General features: G+C 41.6%; 1 long non-coding RNA gene across 2 annotated transcripts in view; it reads right to left on the bottom strand.

The window, feature by feature from the left end:
- Window positions 1-759: 759 nt before the first annotated feature.
- LOC115029844 overlaps window positions 760-11,398 on the bottom strand; it is a 91,952-nt gene continuing 81,313 nt past the window's right edge. For both annotated transcript variants that reach the window (XR_003835399.1, XR_003835400.1), the window contains one exon: window positions 760-971. This is a non-coding gene — a long non-coding RNA (uncharacterized LOC115029844). The remainder of the gene's footprint in view (window positions 972-11,398) is intronic.

The raw sequence follows: 11,398 nt of genomic DNA, 5'->3' as shown, positions 1-11,398 counted from the left end.
GGCAGGGGCAGGGGCAGGGGCAGGGGCAGGGGCAGAGGCGGGCAGATCTCCATAAGTTTGAGGCCAGACTGGTCTACAAAGTGTGTTCCAGGACAGCCAAGTTTGCTAATACAGACAAATCCTGTCTGACAAAACAAAACAAAAAACATGGAATTGAGGATAGAGAAAGGGCTCTGCTCTTAAAGGATTGGCTAAAAACCAAAAAGATAAGGAGTGAAAGTGGTAACTTAATGAAAGAATGCCAAGCGTGAAAGGAGGGGCAAAATTTTAAAAATTAGGGAAAACTTTTTTTTTTAACTTGGAATGATGACTAAAAGAAAAGTGTGGCAATGGCCCTGATGATGGTGATGATCACAATGGTGTTGTTGATGATGGATGGATATCACAATGGTGACGGTGATGACAACCTTAATGATAATAATGGGAATGTTGATAGTGTTGGCAGTGCTGGTGCTGCTGCTCACAGTGACAATGGTGAGGACACACTATTAAGGGAAGGCCTTGCTCAAATTGAAACTAGTTAAGATTATAAAGACAGGCTGATCAGGCCATCAGTCAGTAAAGTCAACATTCAGAAGTATAAACATTAGACAGGTCCCAAGCATAAAGGACATTTCACAGGAGCAGGTATTGCTTAAAATTCTATTTACCCTCTTTTTTTAAATTGTTCTAAGGTGTCTGTTTAATTAGTTTTTAGCATCGCATATGGTTTATGGTCATCATTTTAACAGAGTTAAAAGTAAGAAAGTTTACCACAGTGTTGATTTGTAGACAAAAGGTCTAACTGCTCCAGATCTCCCAGCTTCTCCCTTGCCACATTCTGATTTAGCAGTGTCTCTGACCTGGTGGATTGCTTCTAAATCATATCACTAGGTTCCTTGAACTTGTATTGTGCAGAACTTCTCCCATAAGACAATCTCACTAGAGCTGAGAAATCACAACATTTCCCAGAGTTTCAGGTGTTAGATCATCTGATAAGAAATGAAAGACAAAAAAGAACATTATTAGCCTGGCAGTGGTGGTACAAGGTTTTAATCCCAGCACTTGGGAGGCAGAGGCAGGTTGATTTCTGAGTTCAAGGCCAACCTGGTCTACAGGGTGAGAGTCCCAGGACAGCCAGGGCTACACAGAGAAAACTGTCTCAAAAAAACAAAAAACAAAAACAAACAAACAAAAAAGAACATTGTTTTCTAGAAATGACTTTATCCTCAACAATCAAAACAATGCAAAAATGGAGGCTAAGAAGCTCACTTTTAGCCTTACTATGCCTCGTCCATGGTCAAGACTACAAGTTAAACATGAATGTAACCGCACTGAGAGAGATCCCCACAGAGACATAGCTTCTTCTTAAGCTGTGGGTCTTTGGTTAATATGCACATGGTGACTAGCTGTGGACTTCTTACCAGGCCCCGTGTGTCACCACCTTCCTTGCAACTTTTTCTAAATATACACAGTTAGTTCTCATGGAAGACAGGCTGACAGTGGGGCAGCTGTATTTATACCATCCTTTCCAATAGTATCACACACTCTGTGTCAGCTACATTAGAAGGGAAAAACTCGGAGATTACTGTCAGAGACTTCATAATGTAGGCAACTAATGGAAAGTAAATATTACCTAAAGTTCTAAAAATGTGGTGAGGCCGAAGTGGATACAAACATAGCATATGAAGAAATGATCTATTTTAGGGATGTTTCTATTTGTGGGAATTGCAATAAGTTGGAAGAGGGTGTGCCCTTTGAAAAAGATATTTTCTACAAAACCCTCCAGGATTTCATTTCTAACTTCTCTAAAAATATGAAATGTCTACCCTGCCAGGTCTCTCTCTCTCCATATCTCTCCATCTCTCTCCATCTCTCTGTCTCCTCACACACAAGCAAAAGACAGAAGACAGACAGAAAGAGAAAGAAAAGAAAGAAGATAAGAGATGCAGAAAAGAGAGACAGAATAAACGGGGTAGAAAGGACAGAAGACAAATAGTAATTTAGAGAGACAGAAGGAGGGGAAGAAAAGAAAGCAAGACAAAAAACCAGATTGAGAGACATAGAGAGATGGAGAGAGAGAGAGAGAGAGAGAGAGATTAAGGTTAAAAGCGTAGTTTGAAACATGAATGCTCCTGACTTCATTTTATCTAGTGTGACATGAACTACAAAATTATTCAACCTTCCTTTGATGTCCTTGACTTAAAGTGTGGGTAAACTGTGGCATTTACCAACTAGGGTTCTATAAGTATTCACTGTGGTTCTGTGTGCCATATGATCTTACTGTGTGCATTGTATTTCAGTAGCTAGATAGAAGAGTTGTTGATATTATAGGCCCCTAAGTGCCAAGAAAAGTATTTTCCATTTGCAAAATACTAAGTCCTTGATGTTATATTTTTCTTGGAAAAGGTAGACATACATTTGAAACACATGATAATAAGATTGTGGGTCTATCAGTACTTTAATACCATATATAGGTCCTTAGTAGTTAGACGCCTGCAACTCTCTACTTCTATATTGAAATCTCACTTATCCTATCCTGAGTGTAGTTTGTCAAACATGGAAACAGAATCAGAGCATCACAATGTGCCTGAAAGCATGACCTCAAAATATTTCCCCTCTGATACTGAGGCTTCCTGTAGTCATTGTGATATTGGGACAATAGAACCAGTGTTTGCCAAGTGGCTCCCTCTTCTCTCAGAGCTGTTTGTCAACAAGAAACAACTCTCAGAATAGTTTTGACTGCTGTATGAGCCTAGGACTTCCAACTCTATGTGTGATTGTCTCTAAGGGAAGGACAGACAACTGCATAGTGGTGCTGATCTTCACCCATACTCATGGTAGAATGAGAAACACTGACAGGTATTTTGTCTAATGCCACTTATTAGAATAATAAGGAACAGTGACAACATAATCATTCCTGATCATTTCAAAACACAGTCTCATCTGTGCTTGTGCTTAAAAGTAATTCGCAGTTCCTGTGCAGGGTGAGAATGGGGAGGGTTAGTCATTCTCTTCCTTCAAGGAAATGAGTGATATCTGGGAAATCCTGAGATGTTTCCTGATGGGTTCGGCAGAGGCTGGAGAAATCGTTAAGATCAATATACAAGATGGTCAGAAATTGAAAAGTAGATCAAATGTGGGTATGATCAAAGGCAAAGTTGTAAAGGCAATGGGTGCTGGTCTTGAGGAAGACGTTTCACACCAATGTGTGTATCTCATTGCATAGATTAGGTATATGAGGCTCATGTCCTTAGGAAAAGGAGAAAACAACTTGCTTAGTTTTTTAAATTATTGTTGATCTCAACTTGAATTGCCTCTAGGTTGTAGGCCCCTGTCTACTTTTTCCCTTACTCCCATTCTTTGGCTGCCATCTTCCCTCAACCCCTTAATTCTTTTCATTTTTCCATCTTTTTTATCCTCCCTGGAATTAAAGAAAGACTAAACATATAGCTCAAGTACCTAGAATGGGAGAAGCCTGTTCTCTCTGTCTGTCTCTCTCTCTCTGTCAGTCTCTCAGTCTCTCTGTCTCTCTCTGTGTCTCTCTCTGTCTCTCTCTCTCTCTCTCTCTCTCTCTCTCTCTCTCTCTCTCTCTCTCTCTCTCAGGATCATTTCCATTGGTGCCATCTGTTTTCTGCCCTAGGACTGGAATCTTTCTTAGGAAATCCATCTGCTGGGTCATTGCTGCACCAAGAACATGAAATCCCAGTGTAAAAAACAGGAAAATCAAAGAGGAGGGAAATGACCAGAACTACAATAAAGAAAACCCCATTGTGGCTGGCTTGCTTGAATTCAGGGCTCTCAGTGCACATACAGTGCTGTGACATTAAGTAAAAACAAATACAAAAGAATGGAATCACTGAGGAGGAAAATGTCAGGCTGCATATGTAAATGCCACTTTCAGATAGGCATTCCTGGCTACTCCTTCCCAGCTGGCCCAGCAATGCTCACAACACAGAGATTTGAAGATAAACAGAAAAAAAGACTCTGCCTCCTGGGCCATCCCCTCTTCCAGGAATCTTTATAATCTTATCAGTTTGAATACCTATAGGAATGCTGGATGCCACTCCAGGAACTCTGAAATCTAAGACATGCATACATACACATTATGGGCTCACCCCAACTCAAACTTACCAAGGTAATCCTTGGACAACCATCTTTTATTGATTATTGCTTATGATAATTTTTATTTGTTAAGGTGTTTTATTAGTTTTAAATTAGCATAACAAAGTAGTGGGTTTTGTTGTGGCATGTGTGCATGCATGCGTGTGGACACTCATGCATGTGTGTGCTTGGTTATACTTTGTTCTTATTCCTGCCCTCCCCTTCTGTCTTCCCCAGTCCTCCTCCTCCCTCTTTCTGGCCCCTTTCCCAAATCATCCTTCTGCTTTCATGGTATCTGGTTTGTGTTACCCTATATTATGTCTCTCCACATTCCCTTTAGTACTTTTCCTTTTTTCCCTTTCCTTGTCTCCTATCTACCTTCATGTCTTACAAATATGTGTATGTGTATATGTGTACCACATACACATCTATATGAATGTAAAACTACATTCTTCATGAGTGAAAAACATGCAGTCTTTGTCTGAGTTTAGCCTATTTGCTTAGCATAATGATCTCCAGTTCTATCCATTTATCTGCAAATACCATGATGTCATGTTTTACAGTATGTAGAATTCTGTTGTAAATTTTCTGTTTTCCAAGATGCTACATGCAAAGGCTGTAAATCTCATTACAACATAATATATTGGCTAGTTTTGTAGTCAACATCACACAAATTAATATCATCTAAGAGGGACTGTCCATCAGGTTGACTGGATTCATCTGGGAGGGTCCAGCTCACTTTGAGCACTGCCACACCCAAGGGGTATGTGTGAGCAAATCATGGGTAACATGGTCTCTGTTATTTTTCCTGCCTCCTGGTTCCTGTCTTGTCTGAGGTTCTGCCTTGGCTTCTTTCAGGGATAAACTGTGATAGTTCAAGAGAAAGAAACTTTCAAGTATTCATCCACATCATATCTGTTAGATCATAGAATGGGGCTGGCTTACAGGGCTCTGCAGAATGCATCCATAGTTTCCTTCTAACATCCATCAAAGAGCTGTAGAAAGCAATGAGAAGTTCTTTCCATGGATCAACCCTCACTGGGAGTGCTCAGGGTAAAGATAAGGACTACAGCTCCCTGTATCCCACGACAGAGTGCAGAGCTGAGGGCCTAGAATCATCACACAAGAGGACCACCTCTAGGTCAAATAAAGCATCAGTAGGCCTGGTACATTCCCATCTCCTTTTATACTCCAGACCCTGGCTTCCCAAGGTCCACATCTTGGGGAAGACGCACTTGAGCTTTGTGACTCACATGTTCCATAACACTCTTAATGGTCACTAACTAACTCCGGCATCCTTCAGAGCCCCTTAAGGAATCCTCACAACATTTGAGGTGGTTTCTGCCTCATCTTTTAGTCACTCTTCTGTGCCACAAGCTGGCATGTGGTTTCTTCCCTTTCAAGTGTCTAGAAATACACACATCTAGATTTTAAGAAATAAGTCATCTTTCTTTCTAACTTCTGTCCCAAACTCAAGCCAAGATTTTCTGGCCTTCCATTTGGTTTGTTCTAGTTTTTTATTGTTTTCTTCCCTCCAACCTAACCTAGAAGAATTCCAGAACTTTACTGATCTTTTGTTGGGAGGATATTTTAGTTAAGATTTTACTGCTGTGAACAGACACCATGACCAAGGCAACTCTCACCCTACGAACTCTGCCTTGGGGTCCTTGCACCATCATGGCGTATTCCATGAGGATGAACCTAATGGCTGAAGACTGATGGTCAGAATTCCAACACTTGTATCTGATTAAACATTGTTTTGGGCTCTATGCAGTGTCATTGCAGCTCCCACACATTCTTTTAAGGTAAGCCACATCTCTTCTTCTTTTCATAAACCTAGCTGCTCTTGGACGAAGACTGTGAAACAGTTCCTCTCACTTGCTGCTGCCCTGGCCTCTAGTGCAAGTCTAAGTGCTCAGTAAGGAGCTCATTGCCCTGTAGGGAAAGTCACATTTGCACACAGAGGACCAAACCTTTAACTTCAGACCTGTCTAATTCCCTGCCAACTTTGGAAATTTCCTCTGGATTCTTTTTTTTTTAATTAGGTATTTTCTTCATTTACATTTCCAATGCTACCCCAAAGACCCCCAAACCCACCCCCACTCCCTTCCCGCCCACTCCCACTTCTTGGCCCTGGCGTTCCCCTGTGCTGAGGCATATAAAGTTTGCAAGACCAATGGGCCTCTCTTTCCACTGATGGCCGACTAGATCATCTTCTGAAACATATGCAGTTAGAGACATGAGCTCCGGGGGGTACTGGGTAGTTCATATTGTTGTTCCACCTATAGGGTTGCAGACCCCTTTAGCTCCTTGGGTACTTTCTCTAACTCCTCCATTGGGGGGCCCTGTGATCCATCCAATAGCTGACTGTGAGCATCCACTTCTGTGTTTGCTAGGCTCTGGCATAGCCTCACAAGAGACAGCTATATCAGGGTCTTTTCAGCAAAATCTTGCTAGTGTATGCAATGGTGTCAGTGTTTGGAGGCTGATTATGGGATGGATCCCCGGGTACCGCAGTCTCTAGAGGGTCCATCCTTTTGTCTCAGCTCCAATCTTTGTCTCTGTAACTCCTTCCATGGGTGTTTTGTTCCCAATTCTAAGAAGGAGCTAATCCAAGAACACATCAAAACAATCATCCTCCTGACCAAGTGGATTTCATGCCAGGGATGCAGGGATGGTTTAATATATGGAAATCCATCAACGTAATCCATTATATAAACAAACTCAAAGACAAAAACCACAGGATCATCTCCTTAGATTCAGAGAAAGCATTTGACAAAATCCAACACCCATTCATGATAAAAGTCTTGGAAAAATCAGGAATTCAAGGTCCATACTTAAACATGATAAAAGCAATCTACAGCAAACCAGTAGCCAACATCAAAGTAAATGGTGAGAAGCTGAAAGCAATCCCACTAAAATCAGGGACTAGACAAGGCTGTCCACTTTCTCTGGATTCCTTACACTTTTACTTTCACATGTATAAGCCAGGGTTAATAGTACTTCTATCTCAAAAGCATCATAGTAAATTTTGATGCCACCCATTATCAATGCTTGCCTTTCCTGTTCTCTCATCTTCCTTGGGCTGTTACAGCATCACCTAACCTGTCAGAATACTCCTTCTACATGCCCCCATGAACAGTGTTTAAGACCATAATGATAAGATCTATAAAAAAACTCCCATCCTTCTCTTGTCTCTATTCTCCTGTCTCTCCAGCAACCCCAAAAGGCAGCTGACTCCCTGAGGACACAGTCCTCAGCCATGGACACAGCCATGGAGAGTATTGCATAAATATTTGTAGACAGAGTGAGCAATCATTGTACTGCTTGTTGTACTGTTTGTTGAAAGAGGGAATTATACAGGACTGTGCTTTTTGTGGGTGAGATTCACAAAGGCCTCAGGATATAATCTCACAGATGTCAAAACCCTCTCACTCTACAATAGTAAATAATCCATACATATTTAATTGTATATAGAAGTGAATTGAACAATACCTAAATCCACATTTTCAGACAATGCCCAGAATATATGTTCAAATAAATTCGTGACTGTACACTGAATCATGAGGCAGTATACGTAAGCCCCTAGAGGATCAGTGATGAGGAAGGGTCAGACAGGGACAGTTGCTCTTTTGGGCTGGCCAGGGAAGAGCACTCATTACCACCCACATGGTAGTGGATCTGCACCCTTCAACTGCCTGAGAGAGTATGTTAATTTCTGTGGGACTTCAGAGGCCCCATAACTCTTGGAGATTAATAAGAATCTGGGAAGTATCTGTCTTTGCCGGCTGCTTTCATTTGCGCAGTAATAAAGCTCGCCTTTCTTGTTTAATAAAAACAATGTGGAAACAAATGGTTCTGTGCACAGAGGAACTTTAGAGAAATGAATTCAGCCGCACGGAAGGAAGTGCTCCATCACACTGCCAGCTCCCAAACCTTCAAAGGAAACCATGCTTCCTCTTCCTCCTGCCTCCCCATGCTCACAAATACCACCCCACATTTTGGTGGTGCACCTATTCTACACTATTTTGGTGTACTAGACCAGTGGGCAGAATGAACCAGTCCTCTGCCTCTGCTGGAAGGCACTTGTAATGTAAAACGGGAAGCCAAAGCTAGGCTCCTGAAGCTGGTGAAGCTAAGAGATTGGGAACAGCCCAGCCTCTGGCTAGCCACAATCACACTGTGGAAGAACCAGTTTTTCTAAAAAGGAAAAGCTGATGGAAGGGGGGGCGGGGGGGAAGGAGAGCTCTGAAGAACAGTTCACAGGCACCACCAAGGCAGGGATCACTAATGGGTTCCAGAGAATAACTGCAATTTCATCCCTCGTCCACTTGTTCATTCATCCTGTTTAGAAAGAGTCCAGAAACATCAAGCAATCCCACCCTACTTCCTCAGCCCCTGAGCTCCAGCAATCACTTAACAAGCTGCATGGGCTCAAACAGGGTTCAAATGTTTCATCTCTTTTCTCAAATGAAGATGCTGAGGTCCTAGCAAATACTCATCATAGAACAAGAGGCTGGTTAGAATGCTTTATTTCCTCTTTGAGGTCCTTTGTGATCACCTGGCAAATGGTACCAATGCTGATGGGGAATGCATGGCATGTAGAATTGGAAGAAAGAGCACTTGAGCAACCCCCCACTATGGGAGAGCCCAGGAAATATAGGATTTATTAACTGCCTACTGTGTGCCCTGCCCTGTTGGCCATCATCCCCAGGGGGACACATGAATCACAGTAATGAATTAGAACCTCATTAAATTAGACAAGTCGGGGGTCTGGCCTATCTGCATTAATGAAGATCTGATTTATTAACTATCTTTAAAGAAATGCAGTTTTATTACTTTCAAGTATAAGCATTGATTCATATCAACTGCCAACAAGCATTGCCAAGTGGAGGTCCTGATGGCCCTGCCTTAACGAAAAGATAAGATTAATTTGTAATTAACAGCATCCATTTGCATGGAAACAATTAATGGGCTAAAGCCCTCATAAAAACAGTGCAATCTATTAACTAGATTAATAATGCACCCCTTAGAATCTAGGATAACTTATTAGTTTTTTTCCAGAGAAGGCAAAGGTCAGATTTCCAGGGGCTTGAGAGCTGTGCTGAGCCCAGAGAAAATTATAAAGATGTCCAAGCTTGTTTCCAGGGTCCCTAGTTCCCTTATCACTTGCCCCTCTCAGTCTTGCAGCTTGTGTTTATTAGGGAAATGGCAAGGCACTTAAAAATAGACATATGTGTATGATGACCTTTGACCTCCAGACACTTCCAAGAATGCAAGGAAGATAAGACATGCTCACACTAAAGTATAAGGAAGATGAGCAAGCACTGGATGAGGGAAATGCTTTAACTCCCAAGGGTTAGCTAGTTATGCTGGCCACTGTGCAGAATATTCTCGTATTTATGTTACAAGGTAAGCAACCCTGCAAAGCAGCCATTATAATTTTCCTACTCCATGAATGAAAAGATTGAGACACTTTGTCCCTCTTGTTTTGTCTTCATGTACACAGGTGATAGCTGAACTTAAAAAAAATGGCCCCAAAATGAACCTGCTGTGTGGACATTCTCTCTTGAATTAAGTTTCACTCTATGGCTTACACATGAACAGCAAAGTAGAGCTGTGACTTATATGTCTATGTCACAAGAAACATCTGCCAAGACATCTTAATATGCATATTCTTCATGGAGTAAGCCACTGTGAGAAGTGTGACTACACTGAGACTTAGACTATGTGGGGAAGCCCAAGCCTGCCGTATGGAAATCAGTGAAGAAAGAGATGTGCCTAGGTAGTTATCAGTGATTCTAGAAACTTCTGTGGAAATAGTAGGTATCTCCAAAGACTATGTGTAAGCGTGATCCCTGGTGTGCCAAGTTTCAGTAGACTCTAACGCTGGTAAGTACATGACTATAAATGTAAGAAATGCCCCCAAATAGGCTGTGACCGACTCTTTTGCCTGTCTTTGGGACCCTTTTCCTCCTACTGAGTTGCCTGATTCAGCTGTAATACGAGGGGGGGAGTGCCTAGTCTTATTGCAACTTGACATGCCATATTTGGTTGATATCCATGGGAGGCCTGTCCTATCCATGGGAGGCCTGTCCTTTTCTTTGGGGAAATGGAGCAGGAGTAGGTTGGGGAGCAGAGGCAAAAGGCAGAGACGGGAGGAGAAACTGTGGTCAGGATATCACATATGAGAGAAAAAAACTTTTTAAAAAAATTAAAAGTAAAAGAACCAGTTTCAAAAAAACAAAACAAACATTCAAAAACAAAACAAGAACAAAAGAAAAGAAAAGAAAAGAAAAGAAAAGAAAAGAAAAGAAAAGAAAAGAAAAGAAAAGAAAAGAAAAGAAAAGAAAAGCAAGCCCCTAACCAAGGCTCACAACCACCATCCTCTCCTAAACAAACCCATATGTCTGCTGTTTCTTGTGCTTCTCCTCCATAGACATGTAGAACTCTCCCATCAGGACCACATTCTGAAGTCAAAAGCAGAGCCATCACACCATGCCAGCAGCTAGTGCTAGCAACTGATGTGAGTTCAAGTCTCTGCATTGGAAAGCCCCAAAGAGGCCTATTCCTTCATTCTGTTTCCTGTCCTCTAACTATGGAATTTAGCATGTAAGCAGTCTCTAATTACTAGGATCCTCTCCAGTTTCACAATCAGAATCCATGAGAGAAAACCTTCAGAGAGAACAAGGAGAAAACCTAATACCCTCAAAAGCCACATCCATGCCTATTTGTGGCTGTTGTGATTCCTAGTCAGACTTCTTTCTTTCTGACATGAATCCTAGCAGCAGTGTCTGCTCTTCAAGTTCATGTAGTGCCTTTTCTCTGGTCTCCTATTGCCTTCTGCATGTATGAAATTTGGACTCGTGAGATATTCTGGTGCTAAATTTTATTTGAGACCTAGGCAAGTGTCATGCTGAACTTAGCCTACACAATCTATACGTTAGATGACATTGCCTCCCATCAATGAGTTTCTGTCTTTAAATTCCTTTTTGGTTACCTTTCCCAACCTTAGAGTCATCTGGTCCTAATATTACCAGCCAAAAAAGCTGAGACCCATGTCCATAAAGGAGGGCAGAAAATGACAAGTCTTCAAAAATCTTATACTGTTACCACTGCCACCCAAAAATTTTGATTTTCTCAAAATCTATCACTGATGAGATGAAGCATTTGTAAAGATACTTGAAATCCTTGTCTTGAAGTATAAGTATATACAGTGAGCTTCCTTTCAAAATCTTGCCCTCTCGATGAATTGAATAATCACTTCTCTCTCTCTCTCTCTCTCTCTCTCTCTCTCTCTCTCTCTCTCTCTCTC

Source organism: Mus caroli, chromosome 18, assembly GCF_900094665.2.
Source record: "Mus caroli chromosome 18, CAROLI_EIJ_v1.1, whole genome shotgun sequence".
In the NCBI taxonomy this organism is placed as follows: Eukaryota; Metazoa; Chordata; class Mammalia; order Rodentia; family Muridae; genus Mus; species Mus caroli.
Note: the sequence above shows the minus strand (reverse complement) of the source record. Positions and strands in the feature narration are given on the sequence as shown.